Genomic DNA, 20,580 nt, shown 5'->3' on the forward strand with positions numbered 1-20,580 from the left:
TTGGCCATGCCAGAAACTACTGTTCGTTTATGTCCGATGATCTATCATCCAGCTCTGTCGTCAGGTAGAGGAGGGCAGTAAATCTATGTGTACTCGGTCAGTCGTTCGGTCCTCGGTCACACAATGATTCCTTTCGCTCTAACGTCGCTATCTTTGAACGATCAACACACATTCCATTCTGAATTTACCCTATTGTTTCTCCATTTGAAGCACTCAGGAATTATTCTCTAAAATTCATATTTTGCTGTCGGTAATGTGAGACTAATGTAATAACTGCATTCGGCTCACTGACATGCCCGCTGATCACCCTGCTGTCATCAACGGATTGTGTTAAGCAAACAATAGTGACGCTCTGCCCAAGTGCAATCGTATTTTTAATATGCAATAGTCACTGAAGCAGTTGTTCCCATGAACCACTTTCAAGTGTATATTTCCTGATACAGGAAAGCTGAAAGCGTGCATACGTTTGTTTGTAGATTTGACAGGAACAGAAGTATCACTGAGCCGGTGCCGCGGTCTAGGAGTAGTCTGCTTCTTAACCGAAAGGAGTATGTTCGATTCCCGTCCAGGTCTGAGATCTTTACCTTGATCTGCGGGCTGGTTGTAGGTCCACTTAGTCTACATCAGAACATTTGAGAAGCTATCTGACAGTGAGATAGTAGTTCCGGTATAGAAAGCCAAGAATAACGGTCAAGATAATTTGTAACGCCTCACTCAGTAATCTGCAGGTCATCTGGCTGAACATCGGTCGCTAGATAGGCCACGGACCTTCAGGGCTGTAGCGCCATGGGATTCGTTTAGAGAATTGTCACTGATATCACTACGAAGGGACGTCAACCTTTTAATCCTATAACGGCGAGGTTACGTGAACAGAAAGAGCTCGGACCAGGTGGACGCTATCGACATGAGATGACATAAGACGAGGCTATTTTTACGTACGAAGTGGATGCTTTCGGGACCTGCAAGCTCCGAGTGAGTGACACAGTGCCAAACATTTGCAAGCCGACTACACTCTCTGAATTGAGGATGTCACCTTGAGAGAGCGCTGGAAGGTCTGATACGTTTCTGTTGATATTATAGAGAAGGATCCAAACACATGGTATGACAAGAGGAGTGAGGCAATGTTGTAGGACTTTGCAGATCTACAAGTGGAACCGTGATGAAATAATTATACGTATTGTTGTGCCAGGCTATGCGACTCACTTGGTAGAAGGCTCAATATGGCAGACTGGATTCTATTCTAGTTCGGTAGTATTGAAGGTGCTTAATTTATGTCAGGTGGTAGATCTGACTTGACTCACTTTGAGTAACTTCCTGATACTCCTACTGGAACTCAGGGCATCAGTGAAATACCTCAGAAACATTTGCCAAAGAATCTCTGAGAACAGTTAGAGTAACTATTGGGACGTAAAACTGGCCTCTCTGGCTGACCTGGTATGCCTAAAGCCGTCGGGTTTTCCACATAGGAAGTGGGTTCGATTCCCGGTCAGGAAGTCGAAACCTTTAGAAATTAGACTTCGACTTCTTGAGATGCACATCGCTCTGAGGTCCACTCCGCTTTCAATAGCACTGAACATCAAGTTAATTACTGGCAGCAAGAACGTTCCTGCACGGAGCCAACCACTTTATCCTATTTTGTACTGAGATTACAATAAGTAAAAATTTTTAGACTCTGCCCTCTACTCCTCTAAGGCCTTCCCGGGGGCCGATGACCTATATGTTAGGCCCCTTAAAAGTACAAGCACGTAAGGCCTTCCCTGACCAAAACGAAGAAAAGTTTGCTATTTTAATGCCTTAAAGGAACAGTGAAATGTACAGTGACGTCAAGGGACGCCTTTGATTCCAATCATAGATGTGCCTTTCATTTCTATGTCTTCCTTTGATGTATTCAATCAGACATATATATGTACAGTATGCACTTCATTTTCTTCTTTGCGTCAAAGCTGAATAAAAGAGAACTGATTAATTTCTTACTTTTTCATAAAGTCACTTTTAACAATGTCATACCATTAACAAGCTATGAAACCGTTGCATAATAATAAGAATACACCATTTTACTGCTGATCTCCAAAGTACACAGCAGTTTCCACGTGTGAGAACTTGTAGAGGTCATGTCCTTTTGAGTATTGAATGAACGAAGGTGAGATCTGCAGCGGCTCGTGGAGACTATAAGATACATTCAATCTACACATACGTATAAAATGCATTGTCCTGACTGAGTGTCAATCAACGTCAATGCAGAACTACTGGATATGAAAATGAAATGAAAATCCACAGCCTGTTTTGAGTCATTCGACCGAGTCAGGAATGGAATGAATGAAGCCTCCATCTAGCGGCGAGGATAGGAATTGTGCTGGCTGCCGAAGCGTGTCTCACTCCTCTGATGCAATGGATAATGAATGACTGATGAAATGAAATTATATTGGAGAGTGTTGATGAAATGAAATATGACAGGGAAAACTGGAGTAACCGAACAAAAATCTGTCCCGCCTCCGCTTTGTCCAGCACAAATCTCACATGGAGTGACCGGGATTTGAACCACGGAACTCAGCGGTGAGAGGCCGGCGCGCAGGATATAAAGAAATGAAATGTTGGGGATACATTTCTACTGCAGTGTAGGTGATTACTAAAGAAAAGACAAAGACAAAGACACCTCCGTACTGTGACCGTGAGGCCACAGAGTGAACAGGTGTTGGTGCGGCTTGTGTTCGCTTGTCGGCGAGATGGGGTGCGCGCGACCTTGGACAAGGGCGAAAACGAGTTTTTTTGTGCAGAGAGCGGCCGACTGGCTAACGGAATAAAAATAAAAAAATGAAGGTTGGCGAGTGAAAGAAGGAGGCCAGCGCGTGTCACCTGTAATTGCGAGGAATGATATGAATGAAATATTTGTAATATCTTTGGTGGCGACGTGCATAATTACGGAAGGCTCAAGGACTAAAGTAAAATAAACTGGATAAAAGAATAGCACATTTAGAGGATATAAATTAAACACTGAAATTTTGGAATAATTTACACGACCTTGTGGCTCAGATGGTGATGAAATTGTAGATTCGTACAGTAGAAGAATTTAGCCCCTAAATTGACTTTACTTCCGTGCATGTGCACCAGACATGATATTTAAGTCATGTGATACGACTACTCGCTCTCACACCCTCTGGCGTGTCTTGGACTATCACCTTCAGTCGCTCAGCGTGGAACGTCGTGAATACTGGCTTCACTCCTGTGCTCTACACGTCTGAAAATTGGATACAATTTAGAACAGTGCTGTGATCAGACGTCGAATGTGCAGATATAAATCCCTTAAGTACGTGTCATTTCCAAAATACTGTTACGTGTGTGTTTGGAGCTCACTCTAAAACATTTTGTGTAAGTTTCAGCTTTCTTACGAGTGGACGCGGAAGACGTGGACGTGAATATTTCCAGAAGAGGACGGAATCTCACATCATGGATTACCAGTGCTTCGCCATGAAGTTCTAAACCTTTGACCATCGTTGGCGGCGTCGGGATGCAGATTCTTTCTTCCTGGCATGGCTGATTGAGAACCCAGACTTCCAGACATGAAGATTTCTCTATAAGTTAAGTCGATTACGTCTCATTTATATCTGTTCTATGTAGTTTTGTTCTATTCTTTCTTTCTTTCTTCTTAGTAAGCTATTTTGACACTTTTTATGGTTGTTTATTTGCTCGAATACGTCGTACAACTGACACGTGATTCTTTAAAGACCATGTGGCCATGAATTTGACAGTGAGGGTTCTGATAGAGTTATCCATGTGTTATCGACACCATATTTGCTTATTGAGTAAATTTCGTCATGAATATGAATTAATTTATGTCTGATAGATTTAATGGTAGGATATTTCGTCCGTATTTTGTATATTTTCCTTGTATTGGAACTTCTACTTGTACCTCGTGTCTGAGACAACGTGTCATCGGGATATTGAGTCCGAATTCTATGTGCGAATTTAATGTGAACATGTGCATTGGGAACATGTGATAATTAGTTGGAGTAATTAATCATCGAGACACTTTTAAGTGGATATTATGTATTTGTAGGACGTTGGTAGGTCCTGATATTTCACGGCTACACATATTTGAGATTAAGATGCGACAAGTTAGGGTCGTCATTGTGGTACACTGTGCGTGTAGAGTATATGGAATAATTGGCATGAATCTTCGTGAAACTGAGCTTTTCACATGTTAATGGATTATTCGCGATAAATGCAGTGTAGTCTAATGTTAGTGTCTTCAGATGAAGAAAATGAAAGTCCATGTAAATCGATGTACTTTTTAATTCGTGGGAATATCCCAAATTTTCTCAAGTAATCCAGTAATTTCAATCTCAAGGTACAGATGAATGTTCGGGAAGGCCTTAGGTCTAAAGAACAGGTCTTCGACGAAATATCTAAATAATGTCTGATTCGTGACTATACCAGCTTATTCGTTGATGCAGTTTTTACTCTCATGTGATAACTCAATCTTGCTGTAACTCAATAAATTCGTTAACAGGAGAGTAATACGGTTGGTCGACACTCGTCGACATGTACATAGTGTAGATATTTTCTTCTTAGTACTCAGTCTTCTTGCCAATTTCCGTAGTTAGCTGTAGAAGTAGTAAGTTGTTAGTATTTAGGATTATTTTTGTATGTGTTCTAGTCTGAAACATGTGACACTGATATTATCGATTGATAGTGGACAGGGTTTCCACATGGATGGTATTCTCCCCATTTACTTACGTTTGCAAGCCCAGAAGGCGTTTTATTTAGTTTAATCATTGGTAAAATACTTAAAGTTCAGTATAAATTCTCACGAAAGGAGATGTGAGACGACGTGAACAGGTATATCCGACGTCTCGGATTAACTTAGAGAAAACCAAGGCAAATTCAACTTTTCATTTTATTGTTAAGACAACGACTGTAAATTTTATTTTTTGTTATGAGTGTTAACTTTTTGAATCTTGGATATTTCTTTATTATAATCGTTCTTACAATTACTGCGTTTTTTCCAGATCATCAATGAAGGCTTGGCCCAGACCTCATTTTTCTGAATGAAAATTTTTAATTCAACTTTAAACAAATAACTTAATAACTTTGAAGACGATAAAAAATTTGTTTTACAATGTAAATACTCTGTTAGAATGTCAGGGAAACAACTGCCGTGTACCATCCCATTTGTTTGTGCCTAGGTTTGTTACATCAAGAGTCATATTAAATTCCATAACGTAACGATCATAATCATAATCATAGATTTCAGGATGGCCAATAATGCATTTAATTGAATAAAAGTGTCACATTTGTTCTATACTTGGAACGCACTTATTTGATGAACCCTATGATAATCCTGCCACATTCATTTATTTTATAAGCCTACAGCCACCGGACTGAGCACCCCTGGGGTGTCTCGTGTTCGCGACTGTCTATGACGGGCACATCTTAGTGGCTAGTCCCTTCCGTGGGGCTCGATTTGTGGCTTAAAAAGTGGCTTAATCCATCGTGGAACTTGATTAATTGCTTCTCCACGTGGTTTAAATTGACTTGCTCAAATTATTAATTATTCAAGGTTCGGCAGGTTCATTTCAGATTTAATGCCATCCCAGTTAGGTAGAATTCTAACAGAGTACGCGGAATTTTCAGAGTATTTTACTTAAGATTATGTGTTTCACATGGAAAAATGAGGGTTAGGAATTTTCTTCATGAAACTTGAATTTGCCTTATCACAATCAACATGTCTGGGGGGAAAGTTTCTGCATTTCGGCGTTTGCTGACACAGGTCACTTTATGAATAATAGAATGGATCTCGAGGAGATTAGGAAGTTATTAGAGACTATGACAGTAGAGAGTAGGAGAGCACAGGAGGAGAATAAAGAGGAACTCAGAAAAATGCAGGAAGAGAGTAGGAGAGCACAGGAAGAGTGTAGGAGAGCACAGGGAGAGAATAAAGAGGAATTTAGGAAAATACAAGACGAGAATAAGGAGGAATTCAGAAAAATACAGGAAGAGAATAGGAGAGCACAGGACGAGAATAAAGAGGAATTTAGGAAAATACAGGAAGATAGTAATGAACGATTGAGTCAGAAAATGAACATTATGGGTGCTGCGACACAGGAAGAGGCAAAAAAGGGTCGTGACGAACTATATGCAAAACTGGAGGAAACTAGTTGTCGGATTGACAATATCGTGTTAGAGTGCAGGGAAAATCAGAAAAAAACCCTGGAACAAGTTGTTACTTTGACGAGCCAGATTAAAGAGGATAATAAGGTTATCACCGGGAAGGTCACCGCTCTTCAGAGTGACGTAGTCCTAGTAAGAAATAACATTGAATCTGTGAGGAAGGAGATAGATGTTATAAAGGTAGAGATTTCTACGGCACAAGAAGAGATGTCAGAACAAGTGAAAAATCTTAGAGGAGAGGTCACAGAAGACTTAAAGAAAATAAAAGAGAAGGTCGACGATGATCTCCGTTCCGTAAAGGACAGTATCTCAGTCAACCAAATGGAGATACAAGATATTTCACTCCAGTTCGATGATATCAAGAGCATGATTGACAAGGACAAATCGGAAATACTCGAACAAATTATTAATCTTGCCGGAGATGTCAAGTCCGGGAAACAGAAAATGGAGGAAAATATGGACGCCCTCCAAAAATTAGAAAAAGAAATAGGATTCTTGAAGTTGCAGGATAGGAGCACTAGGGTCTTAGTGACATCATTAATGGACCGACAGAGTAATGTCGAAGAGGTCGTACAGGCTAAATCTACTGTAACAGAAGGAATATCGCCCGTAGCTGAATCGTCTCAGAATATTACCCACATTGAACAACCCACAGTAAATCTCAGTACTACACCGGCACAAAGTGTACCTCAAATCATTAATTTTATCCGAATGAGCGAGGACAGGCCTAGAAAATTCAACAATTTAAACGGGGTCACACCTAAAAATTTCATTAGGGACCTTGATGAATATATTCGTGAACAGAAGATCCCTACCGAGAAACATCTGCGAACAGCGGAGAAATTTTTAGAGGGAGACGTGCTCAACTGGTACCATGCTTTCCGTTATACGTTTGAAGACTATGAAGGTTTCAAGCGCTTATTCCTACAGAGATACTGGGGAGCGGATTTGCAACAGGCACTACGGTTGGATTTGTATTCACGAAAATATTCCACAGATGGGCAGACGCAGTACGCTAATTACTTCTGTAATCAAGTACGACGAATGAAAGACCTCGACACTCCACCATCTGAAAATGAGTTGGTCCAAGCGATAACAAAGCAGTTTCCTGTGGAAGTACAGCGTTTACTCATTGCTGCCAATGTTCAGACTGCGGTGCAGGCTGAGGCTATCCTCAGACAACTCGACCATACTATGAATGTCTCAACACTACCGAAAACTCAAAGGAGCAATACTTATCAGGTCAACGTAATAGACACTCCGAAAAACCGAAATTCGACTCCAATGCCTGAAAACGGAAATCAGAGTGGACCTAAAGAGTACAAAAACCATCCCAGAGTGTACGATCGTCGATGGGAAGAGAGAAGAACAAGACCCAGAGAGGACAGGATAGAAGATCCGAAGAACGTCCGAAGAAGGGGAAATTACGGGACACGGGACCGACCACGGGACTACAGACGGAATAGGCCCTATGATAGACCTAGATATTATTCAGATCGTAACTACCGGAATTTCAGAGATGAAATGGAGAACCGTCATCGAGAAAGCATGAGGTACATTGAAGAATTAAGGAAGGAAACTGAAAAAGGCTCAAAATGGAAGGACGCCATTCATAATCAAGACACTGATCCAGATGTGACAGGAGCCGAGAGCCTAGAGTTCCAACGACATAGGAATCAACAGCTGGGGGCTAGGGAGCTAAATTCTTCCGCGCCACAATACGCGCCGGAGTGTCAAGAAAAAAAAAACGTCAATTTAAGACCGACTTTTTCACTCTCCTTTAACGATTTATCTTATATGAAGGAATGGACAGTTGCTCAAATAGATTCATGGTTCGTGAAACCAGAAGACCTAATCGAGGAAAAACAACCATGTCAACTTGATAAGTCTAAAGGGCTACCAATTATAGTCACCCGATTATACGGTCTTAGGGTGTACTCTCTCGTAGATACAGGCGCGTCCATTAGTATCATTTCTAAAGCTTTGTGTGAGGAACTGAAAAACAAACATGCCATACACACTATACCGGTCTCAAATGTTAAAGTGAAGGGAATAATTCCGGACAAAACCACTACATGCAAAGAACAGGTGTACATTGATCTCCAGCTAGGTAACACTGTATTTCCACACATATTTGTTGTCATGAACAAAATTAATTTTAATCTTATATTGGGAGCTGACTTTATGAAAGAGTACAATGCCGTTATCAACATGCAAAAAAATGAAATTTATCTATATAACGCCAATACAGTAGAACGAACGTCACTTCTGTCTGATCATCACGATATACTGAAAGCCAGGGAGATAGAGGCGGATCAAGACGAAGATAGCCCAGCTAGCTCAGTTGCTGAGGTAATTCAGGAGGAAAACACTGAAATAGAACAAGGGATTTTTACCTCACCGGAGAAAATGGCAGAGGATGAAACGAAGGAGGATTTCGTTAGCCTAGTAAGGAGAAAGGTCTGCGAAGCCAAATGTTCCAAGGAAAATCAGGGAAAATTACTCGAATTATTGACAAAATATGAGAGTGTTTTCGGTGACAAGCCGGGAAAGATCCCAAATTTCAAGTACTCACTCCTAGTCAATGACTGGACACCGTACAAACGTAAACCTTATCCTATAGCTGAGAAGTACTTCACGGAAGTGAAGAAAATTATTCAAGAAATGGAAGCTAATGGAATTATTCGAAAGGCTACCACTCCATTCGTTAATCCACTGGCCGTGGTTCGTAAACCGAACGGGTCTTTGAGATTGTGCCTCGACGCGCGTTTATTAAATGGCCGTATCATACCCGAACACAATCAAGTTACGCCCCTGAAAGACCTGATCCGACGATTTAAGGGTAGCTCGTACCTGACCGGAGTTGATATAGTTTCTTCATACCATCACATAGTGTTGGATGATAAATCACAACTATTAACAGGTTTCCTCTTTGACCAGCAAACCTACGTCTTCGTCAGACTTCCATTCGGAATCAAGACATCAGGATGTGTTTTGCTGAGGGCCTTAGATAGAAATCTCACAGATGAGGTGAAAGAACAGACCGTGAGGTACATGGATGATATCATTCTCCCAAGTAAAAGTATTGAAGAACATCTGGAGCAGTTGGAGAAACTGTTGGTCAACTTGCAAGACGCTGGTTTTAAAATCAACTTGGAAAAGTCTAACTTTTGCCAACCTGAGATCTTATTTTTAGGTCACGTTGTGGACGGTACAGGGATAAGACCTAATCCTGCGAAAATTCAGGCCATTAGTAATTTTCCGCGGCCGCGACGGGTCAAACATGTAAGGCAATTCCTGGGCTTATGTGGATTTTTTTCGGAACATTGTCCTAACTATACTGATACAGTAGCGCCATTACAAAAATTGCTACATAAAAACAACAGATGGTGCTGGAACCACGAATGTGAAGAGGCTTTTAGAAAAATAAAATCTTTACTCAATGAAAGCATAAAATTGGGTTATCCAGATTTTAATTCTAAATTCATAATCCAGACGGATGCATCCACAATAGGAATAGGAGCTGTTCTTTTCCAAGAAGATGTTACCAATCCTACGAATAAAGTGTACTTAGCTTTTTATAGTAGAAAACTACGGAGCCATGAACTGCACTATAACACTACTGAGCTAGAGATGCTGTCCATAGTTTGTGCTCTGCGACACTGGCAGAAAATTGTTTTCGGATACCCTGTGATATTAAGAACCGACCATAAGGCTTTAACGTTCATGTTAAAAACCACAATAGCGAACGAACGTGTTTCACGGTGGTCTCTCTTTGTCCAACAATTCGACATTGAATTCGAACACTGTCATGGACGAAATAATGTCATAGCTGACGCCCTGAGCCGGAATCCAGAAGAAAATAACGCTTCTGTACAATATGTAGACCTAATAAACGAGGATCAAGAAATACTAAGAAGGCTCGGATATCTTCGACAGGCGCAGAGACGAGACACCTTTACTCGTAAACTAATTGATTACTTTGAAAGGAAGCTGGTAGCTGGTGATCTAGACTATGAAGCTATCCACAAGTTAGCATCTCATTACCTGATGTTCAATAAACTGCTACATAAATATGTGGACGCGGACCACACAAAATTAAGGATTGTGGTTCCTGAAAAATTGCAGAAAGGAATTATTTGGTTAACACACCGAACTACAGGTCATGCTGGGACAGATAAGGTGGTGGCTGCTGTACAAGAAACATTCACATGGGCAAAGATGAGAGAGATGGTACGAGTAACAATCGGAACCTGCGACACGTGCCAACGTGTAAAGCCGAACAATCGCCTGCTAAAACAATATCCCATTCCGTTATTGCCTGAACAGCCCAGGAAGGTATTCGCAATCGACCTATTCGGACCACTTCCCAGGTCCACCCATGGAAACAAACATGTAGTAGTGACCATAGATGTCTTTTCTAAATTCTTGTCACTTTTCGCCATACAGAAGAGTAATACCAAGTCAATTTTGAGACGCATTACACGTAACGTGATACCTACGATGGGCAAACCAGAGTTCTTATTATCGGACCATGGTCCTCAGTTTACATCTCAGGAATTCCAACAAGCCATGAGACAGCTTGATATCAAACATGTCTTAAATTCAATCAGATATCCAGCCGGTAACCCAGCCGAGCGGGTCATGCCCGAAATCGCTAAGTTTTGCAGAATATACTCTGGACAATGTCACTGGAACTGGATAAAAGTACTGCCTGTTCTTATGGATTGCCATAACAATACCATTCATGAATCTACAGGCCAGATACCCGTTCTTATTCAACACGGGCAGTTTCCCTCTCGACCTTGGGAAAACATCGTACAATGTCCGCCTTACGTACAACCGACTCCAGCAAGGCGCATTGAAATAACAGCAGAGCACCTGCGTAAACAGGCTGACCGCAGATTACGCAGAGTTGCGAGGAAAAGATTCCACAGACCTTTACAAGTGAACGAACTGGTCTTAGTGAGAAAACCGATGGTATCCAGCCCTACAGAACGGTTTTACGGCAAGTTTGCTGACTTGTATACTGGACCATTTAAGGTTATCAGGTCGTATAACAACAACGCCTACCGAGTCCAAAGTCTCGATGGACGACAGGAATTTATATTCAATGCCTCGAACCTAAGACTCTACCGTAAAGCAGAAGAGTGAAGAAAGAAAAAAGAAAAGACCCAGGTCGGCTGTCAAAGAAATACCAGTTTGTGTCGTGCAGAATGATTACCGTTCAGACAACTGACAGATGCTTGGAAATTATAAATACCATGGAAAATTAAACAGTGAAGTAGACAGCATACGGACCACATTTTAAGGAATGAAAACGATCTAAAAATTTTTAACCTTGTTTAAAAATTTTGTCCCAGTAAGAGGTGGATGTGACCGTGAGGCCACAGAGTGAACAGGTGTTGGTGCGGCTTGTGTTCGCTTGTCGGCGAGATGGGGTGCGCGCGACCTTGGACAAGGGCGAAAACGAGTTTTTTTGTGCAGAGAGCGGCCGACTGGCTAACGGAATAAAAATAAAAAAATGAAGGTTGGCGAGTGAAAGAAGGAGGCCAGCGCGTGTCACCTGTAATTGCGAGGAATGATATGAATGAAATATTTGTAATATCTTTGGTGGCGACGTGCATAATTACGGAAGGCTCAAGGACTAAAGTAAAATAAACTGGATAAAAGAATAGCACATTTAGAGGATATAAATTAAACACTGAAATTTTGGAATAATTTACACGACCTTGTGGCTCAGATGGTGATGAAATTGTAGATTCGTACAGTAGAAGAATTTAGCCCCTAAATTGACTTTACTTCCGTGCATGTGCACCAGACATGATATTTAAGTCATGTGATACGACTACTCGCTCTCACACCCTCTGGCGTGTCTTGGACTATCACCTTCAGTCGCTCAGCGTGGAACGTCGTGAATACTGGCTTCACTCCTGTGCTCTACACGTCTGAAAATTGGATACAATTTAGAACAGTGCTGTGATCAGACGTCGAATGTGCAGATATAAATCCCTTAAGTACGTGTCATTTCCAAAATACTGTTACGTGTGTGTTTGGAGCTCACTCTAAAACATTTTGTGTAAGTTTCAGCTTTCTTACGAGTGGACGCGGAAGACGTGGACGTGAATATTTCCAGAAGAGGACGGAATCTCACATCATGGATTACCAGTGCTTCGCCATGAAGTTCTAAACCTTTGACCATCGTTGGCGGCGTCGGGATGCAGATTCTTTCTTCCTGGCATGGCTGATTGAGAACCCAGACTTCCAGACATGAAGATTTCTCTATAAGTTAAGTCGATTACGTCTCATTTATATCTGTTCTATGTAGTTTTGTTCTATTCTTTCTTTCTTTCTTCTTAGTAAGCTATTTTGACACTTTTTATGGTTGTTTATTTGCTCGAATACGTCGTACAACTGACACGTGATTCTTTAAAGACCATGTGGCCATGAATTTGACAGTGAGGGTTCTGATAGAGTTATCCATGTGTTATCGACACCATCTTTGCTTATTGAGTAAATTTCGTCATGAATATGAATTAATTTATGTCTGATAGATTTAATGGTAGGATATTTCGTCCGTATTTTGTATATTTTCCTTGTATTGGAACTTCTACTTGTACCTCGTGTCTGAGACAACGTGTCATCGGGATATTGAGTCCGAATTCTATGTGCGAATTTAATGTGAACATGTGCATTGGGAACATGTGATAATTAGTTGGAGTAATTAATCATCGAGACACTTTTAAGTGGATATTATGTATTTGTAGGACGTTGGTAGGTCCTGATATTTCACGGCTACACATATTTGAGATTAAGATGCGACAAGTTAGGGTCGTCATTGTGGTACACTGTGCGTGTAGAGTATATGGAATAATTGGCATGAATCTTCGTGAAACTGAGCTTTTCACATGTTAATGGATTATTCGCGATAAATGCAGTGTAGTCTAATGTTAGTGTCTTCAGATGAAGAAAATGAAAGTCCATGTAAATCGATGTACTTTTTAATTCGTGGGAATATCCCAAATTTTCTCAAGTAATCCAGTAATTTCAATCTCAAGGTACAGATGAATGTTCGGGAAGGCCTTAGGTCTAAAGAACAGGTCTTCGACGAAATATCTAAATAATGTCTGATTCGTGACTATACCAGCTTATTCGTTGATGCAGTTTTTACTCTCATGTGATAACTCAATCTTGCTGTAACTCAATAAATTCGTTAACAGGAGAGTAATACGGTTGGTCGACACTCGTCGACATGTACATAGTGTAGATATTTTCTTCTTAGTACTCAGTCTTCTTGCCAATTTCCGTAGTTAGCTGTAGAAGTAGTAAGTTGTTAGTATTTAGGATTATTTTTGTATGTGTTCTAGTCTGAAACATGTGACACTGATATTATCGATTGATAGTGGACAGGGTTTCCACATGGATGGTATTCTCCCCATTTACTTACGTTTGCAAGCCCAGAAGGCGTTTTATTTAGTTTAATCATTGGTAAAATACTTAAAGTTCAGTATAAATTCTCACGAAAGGAGATGTGAGACGACGTGAACAGGTATATCCGACGTCTCGGATTAACTTAGAGAAAACCAAGGCAAATTCAACTTTTCATTTTATTGTTAAGACAACGACTGTAAATTTTATTTTTTGTTATGAGTGTTAACTTTTTGAATCTTGGATATTTCTTTATTATAATCGTTCTTACAATTACTGCGTTTTTTCCAGATCATCAATGAAGGCTTGGCCCAGACCTCATTTTTCTGAATGAAAATTTTTAATTCAACTTTAAACAAATAACTTAATAACTTTGAAGACGATAAAAAATTTGTTTTACAATGTAAATACTCTGTTAGAATGTCAGGGAAACAACTGCCGTGTACCATCCCATTTGTTTGTGCCTAGGTTTGTTACATCAAGAGTCATATTAAATTCCATAACGTAACGATCATAATCATAATCATAGATTTCAGGATGGCCAATAATGCATTTAATTGAATAAAAGTGTCACATTTGTTCTATACTTGGAACGCACTTATTTGATGAACCCTATGATAATCCTGCCACATTCATTTATTTTATAAGCCTACAGCCACCGGACTGAGCACCCCTGGGGTGTCTCGTGTTCGCGACTGTCTATGACGGGCACAGTACAGGCCATGAAGGCCCTTGCAGGAGTGGAAGGTAAAGGCTTCCACCATTGTTAACCGCGGCACGTGATGGGGTAGAGTGGTTAGCTTTGCGCCCGGCCGCCTTTGCCCTCAGGAATTAACCTGGTACTCATTTTTGGTGTAGGCTGAGTGAACCTCAGGGCCATATGGACCTCCGGAAGTGGAAATCTCGTTTCTTAATTTTTTACGACTTCCTGACGGGGATTCGAACCCACGTCCTTCCGGGCGAACCGAGCACGCCTTTGCCGCCTCGGCCAGGCAGCCCCTGATTACTAAGGAAGAGTTTCCAAAAATTCCACCCCTAAGGGGATAAAACAGGGGCAAAACCCTGAAAACTAAGATATTCATTCCTCCGAAACCGTTCACCGGACAAAGTTGAATTTTCACACAATGGTTGCTTCTCTATGTACTAGATAAGAGTTGACTCTGAAAATCACAAAACCGTTTCACGTACTGGTACGAACTTAAAATTTTACAAGAAGGTCGGGCTGCAAGGTCTTCGATGTTAAATAAGATATCGATTTTAAAACATTCCAATTCTATAGGATTCAACTGAGTGTTACATCTGAAAATAAATCATCATTCTTCCAAAACCATTTGACGTACGAATTGAGGATGTATTTCACAGGCTCAGCCGATAGTGGACTCTCCAAAATGAAAAACTTTGAAAAATAACTTTCAGAATAAACCGGCAAAGCACGGTTATCTTGCTAGTGTACCTACAAAAGGCAATGTCCTGACTGATTGTCAATCATCATCCAGGCAAAAGTACTGGACATGAAGAAATGAAATTTTCGAGCACACATTTCTATTACAGTGCAGATGTTCACTAAGAAGGGGCTTCAAAATGTTCATCTCTATGGGGATTAAACGGGAGTAAGGCCCTGAAAACCGAAATATTCATTCCTCCGAAACAGTTTGACGAACGAGGTTGAAATTTTACTTGATGGTTGCTCTAATATTTCTTAGGTTTTGAATAATAAGTGGCTTTGAACAATACATCCCTAAAGGGTTTTGACTAGGGTGGGTCATGTCCGTTGACAAAAAAAATTCTTTTCTCTAAAACTGTTGGCATACGTGATGGTTGCTCTTCCATACTTTAGATTTTAAATAAGTGGTCTTAAAACAATACACCCCCTAAGAGGTTCTGGTCGGTGGATGAAGTCTGATGACAGAAATATTAATTTCTCCGAAACATTTTTAGTTACGAATTTAAATTTTCACACGATGCTTGCTCCTCCCTCTCTCAGATAGTGGTCTTAATACATTGCAACCCAGAGGGGTTTTGACACGTTGGAGGGGAGAGGGGTAAGACCTGATGGTAAAAATATGAACTTTCCTGAAATACGAAGTTAAAATTTCACATGATGCTGGCTCCTCAATGCATTAGATATTTAACAAGAAATGGTCTTAAAACAATACACCCCTAAAGGTTTTAGATACTGATTAAAAAATTATATATTCGTCCAAACTGTTTGGCGTAGGAAGTTGTGATTTTATAAGAATGTCGTTCTTTTATGTCTTAAGTGTGAAATTTGTATCTATAAAATCAAACGTAAGTTTGTTTGTTCGTAATACAAATCTACACGCCTCCACGGATCACCACCAAGGTTCATGAGGCACTCGGACGGGTCATAGCGGTAGTTATATCGTCAAAGATTTAATAAAATAACATTTGTCAGAATATGTGATATACGGGTAGAAGGTTTTATGTGTTGACGCCATTCTGGATACCATATCTCTAGACACACGAAAAGTATGGAATTTAGAATACCAATTTACATAATCAAACTTCGTACAGAGGTATCGGACTAAATTCTTCGTTGGTACTTCCCTGCATTTTGCTCTATGGCACAATATCGCGATTTATTCTCTGAAAAATTAACCTCAATCCCATAGATGAGTCAATGGGTCGTAGACATAGCCGACTACAGTTACAAGCCGGAGTCCTGTAAGTTTGGCAACGTCCAGTGGAGGCCAAGGTGAAAGCGCGGGATCTATCCGTGTGTGTTGATGTCTAGTGAACTTCGTCTCGTGTTTCGTTTAATGTTTCACGAATATATTTGAGTGCTTATATATAACAAGATAAGTGATGGAATAAGCATACGTAGAGCCTATTATCGAAACAGTGTGAAGGCTAACCAGGGCTGAATAGCTTGGACTGTAGAGCTGGCTTTCTAAGCCCAGCTCAGTCCGGTGGTATTTGAAGGTGCCGAAATACGTCAGCCTCGTGTCGATAGATTTACTGGCACGTTAAAGAACTCCTGCGGTACAAAATTCCGGCATCTCGGCGTCTCCCAAAAACCGTGAAAGTAGTTAGTGGGACGTTAAATCAATAACGTTATTATTTGTGATGGTGCGAACTCAATTTAGCGTATTAGTAAAATGTTTCGTGTATTTGCAGATGCCCAGAAAATGTTGTGTTCCCATATATCGTAACAACTATAGTATTAGAAAGTGTTTTGTTACCTCGTTTAGTTTTCCTTCAGACGAGGAATTAAAACAAAAAAGGATTTGTCATTTTAAACGGGATAATTGGGAAGCTGGGAAGGATTCAGTCGTTTGCGTAAAACATGTCAACACGAAAATTTTTCAACAGGGGATAAAATTTGTCACAGTGAAGTCAACGTAACTATACTACCACCTAAACCTAATGAGCTGCTTCCTGATGCATGTCCAGTTATTTTGCCAAATTTTCCAAAATATTTATCATCTAAAAGTGTTAAAAGAACAGATCCCGACGGTAGGAGCCTGGAAATGTAGAGTAGGGCAAACAAGAAGATGGATGATATGCCAAATGTAACCCATTTACACAAAATTCACCAAGATATGAACGTTACTGTATATGTTAAGTTATCAGGTGTTGGTAAAAGAAATGACATGTTTAGCAAATGGTAAATTATTAAAGTAGTCTCAACTAAATGCATATTTATTAAATTATATAAGACCCACTTCTTATAGTGTTAGTATTAAATGTATACAAATAAATCTATTAAAATGCTTCACAGTCTCATAGAGTATCGTGAGGTAAGCAGTGAAAGCACACTCTTTGTGTTGCTCATATGTTTAAGGGAACAATTCGAACTTTGCACTAAAAGAGCCGGGCTGAGTGGCTCAGACGGTTGAGGCGCTGGGCTTCTGACCCCAAAGTAGCAGGTTCGATCCTAGCTCAGTCCGGTAGTATTTGAAGGTGCTCAAATACGTCAGCCTCGTGTCGGTAGATTTACTGGCACGTAAAAGAACTCCTGAGGGGCTAAATTCCGGCACCTTGGCGTCTCCCAAAACCGTAAAAGTAGTTAGTGGGACGTAAAGCAATTATTATTATTATTATTATTATTATTATTATTATTATTATTATTTACACTAAAATGAAAGAGAGTATGGCCCTACTCAAAAAGTTTCGTTTGGAACTGTGAAAGCAAATTATTTACTGTCAAGAAACTTTCAAAATGATAACTTAGAAAGAAGGTGTAGTATAGCTTATTGGTTGTAACTACAGTGTTACTGCACCTCAAGTCCTAGAAAGTGAGATTAAAATTAGGATTAAGGGTGTTCTAGGGTTGCGGTGGTGATGATGATGGTATGGAAAAGTGAGGTTTGGCTGTAGACAATTAGAAATGTCTGACTCCATCAAGACAGATGTTATTGGGCTCAATATGGAAATAATAAACAAGTTAGACCACATTTATCATGTTATTTTTTGGTGGGCATTTTGAGATGTCAGGGGTAATATGCTGTTCATTTCTGAGTATAAAATAAGGACAATATCAAGGATAAGCTGTGACACTTGTTTACGTCTCCTGCAGAGTAATGAAACAGGTGATCCCTATTGTGAAGAACTTCAGAGAGGTGGGTTACGGGTGCCATCACATTGTATTGTGTGTGTCTGCAGAACAATGGTATACGAAGACCATCTGGGTTGTGAAAACTATAAAGAATTTCTGTTTTCTCTATCCTGAGCTGCTTTAGAAAGAGATAACAATCTACAGTTCTGGTTTGAACGCCGTCATTGTGGACATGACAATAATGGTGCTATATATTGTTTATTGTCTTCATTTTCCAATGTCGAGTTAAATAAGTGCTGAAAGCAGCGCGTTATGTCAGCAGTGAGGATAAAAACACTAAGCGGAGGAAGCTGTCAACGCTCCACAATAATCAAGTTTGTGAGTACTGTTCTTAAAGTGTTTTGTTTTTATTCATGTAAAATGTGTATTTATAACTTCAGTGATGTGTGTGTTTCTTAGTAACATTTTACGAAGAGTGTGCATTTATCACTACCATCATGTTGGTCTAAATATAGTGAATGTGGGTGAAGTCATTCAAAATCGGACACGCCCCCTTTTCTCTCGGCCTCCACTTGACAGGTATATACAGCGTTATCATTTATTATCATTTAGACTTTCACCAGACGCAAAGATCAGACATTACAAGGCAACGGTGAGAAATGCTGTATTATATGCTGCTGAGACAATAGCACTAGGAAGAAATGGTGCGGAACAACTAGAGAAAGAAGAGAGAAAAATATTGAGGAAAATACTAGGCCCTAAGAGAGGAGGTGAGAGATGGATGAGGAGACCCAGGGAAGAACTATACCGGAACATGAGGACAATCTCAGAAGAAATCAGACTGAAAAGAGCACGGTTTGCGGGACATGTAATCAGGATGAATATGGATAGAATGACGAAAAGAGTATGGGAAACAACAGCGAGGACACGAGGAAAGACAGGAACCAAGTGGGTAGTTGAACTCCGGAAAGATTGGTCAGAATTGGGGATCAAGGTGGAAGAAAAGGAAAATTGGAAAAGCAAGTACATACCGACTAATATGCCAGAGATCAACGATAGAGATGGATACAGGAAAAGGATTGAGAGTCACCAGTGGAGTAGACAAGAGAAGAGGATACTGAATATCTCGGAAGAAGAGCGGGAGAGAAGAAGAGAAAGGATGAAGAGGTTCTGGGAGGAGAAGAAGAAAATGCAATCCATGAAGGAGCTGTCCGTGGTCCTACAGAGGCCGTAACGCAAGAAGAAGAAGAAGAAGAAGAAGAAGAAGAAGATTTAGACTTTCACGGCCCGTGTAACTATTCATGAGGTATATTTTTGGGCTTATGCCGTGTAATTAATGATAAAAACACACTCAACGCGTTTCGAAAGGAACCTTGCCTTTCTTCATCAGGAGACACAGAGAAAATGAAACGACGCATAACAGGTTGCTAGCAGAGAGCAACAAGGAACTTGAAATGGTGCCCTAAGATGTAAACGGGACGCCATTTTAGCCCCAGATAGAGACAACGAATGGCAACAGTAAAGCATTAGTCTCTAATGGTTCTAATGTACTCGCATCAAAGAACATACCAGATGTATCAGACTCAACCAACCTGATAAATCAGCTGTTGCTGATCATGCCTTAACACCTGGTTATGATGTTTTGTTCCAAGAAGTGGATGTTCTTGCCAGTATAAAGCAATATCGCCCAAGAATTATCAGGGAGGCGGTTGAAATACGTAAACACCCAGATAATTTCAACCGCGATACAGGCTACAACCTCAGTGAATCATGGCTACCTATTATCAGAACCATTAGAGAGTAATGCTTTACTGATGCCATTCGCTGTCTCTATCTGGGGCTAAAATGGCGTCCCGTTTACATCTTAGGGCACCATTTCAAGTTCCTTGTTGCTTTCTCCTAGCAACCTGTTATGCGTCGTTTCATTTTCTCTGTGTCTCCTAATGAAGAAAGGCAAGGTTCCTTTCGAAACGCGTTGAGTGTGTTTTTATCATTAATTACACGGCATAAGCCCAAAAATATACTTCATGAATAGATACAGCGTTGCCAAGCGTACCTTCCGGCTTTAACTGAAGATGGCTCTGGTCGTAGAGGTAGTTATATCGGCAAAGATTTCATAAAACTGATCACAATAATATATGTGAAATACAGTAGAAGGTGTAATGTGTCTGGATTGAATAACCAAACATTAATAAACAACATGTCTTTTTTTCTAAACATTATCATCTTAACATCTTAGAGTACCAGAAATTATTTCCATTACAAAGAGATCATAACAATAGCTCGGCATAGATATGCGACGTCACTACACGGAATGTTTTGTGTGTTGACGACATTTTTGATGCCAAAACCCTCAACGGATGGACTGGATAAATGAATAGCATGGAACTTAAAATAGCAAGCAATATCTATGATACAATCTAGAGATTTATTCTCTGAAAACTTAACGTTAATTCCATAAACGA

The sequence above is a fragment of the Anabrus simplex genome, chromosome 14, assembly GCF_040414725.1.
Source record: "Anabrus simplex isolate iqAnaSimp1 chromosome 14, ASM4041472v1, whole genome shotgun sequence".
Lineage (NCBI taxonomy): Eukaryota > Metazoa > Arthropoda > Insecta > Orthoptera > Tettigoniidae > Anabrus > Anabrus simplex.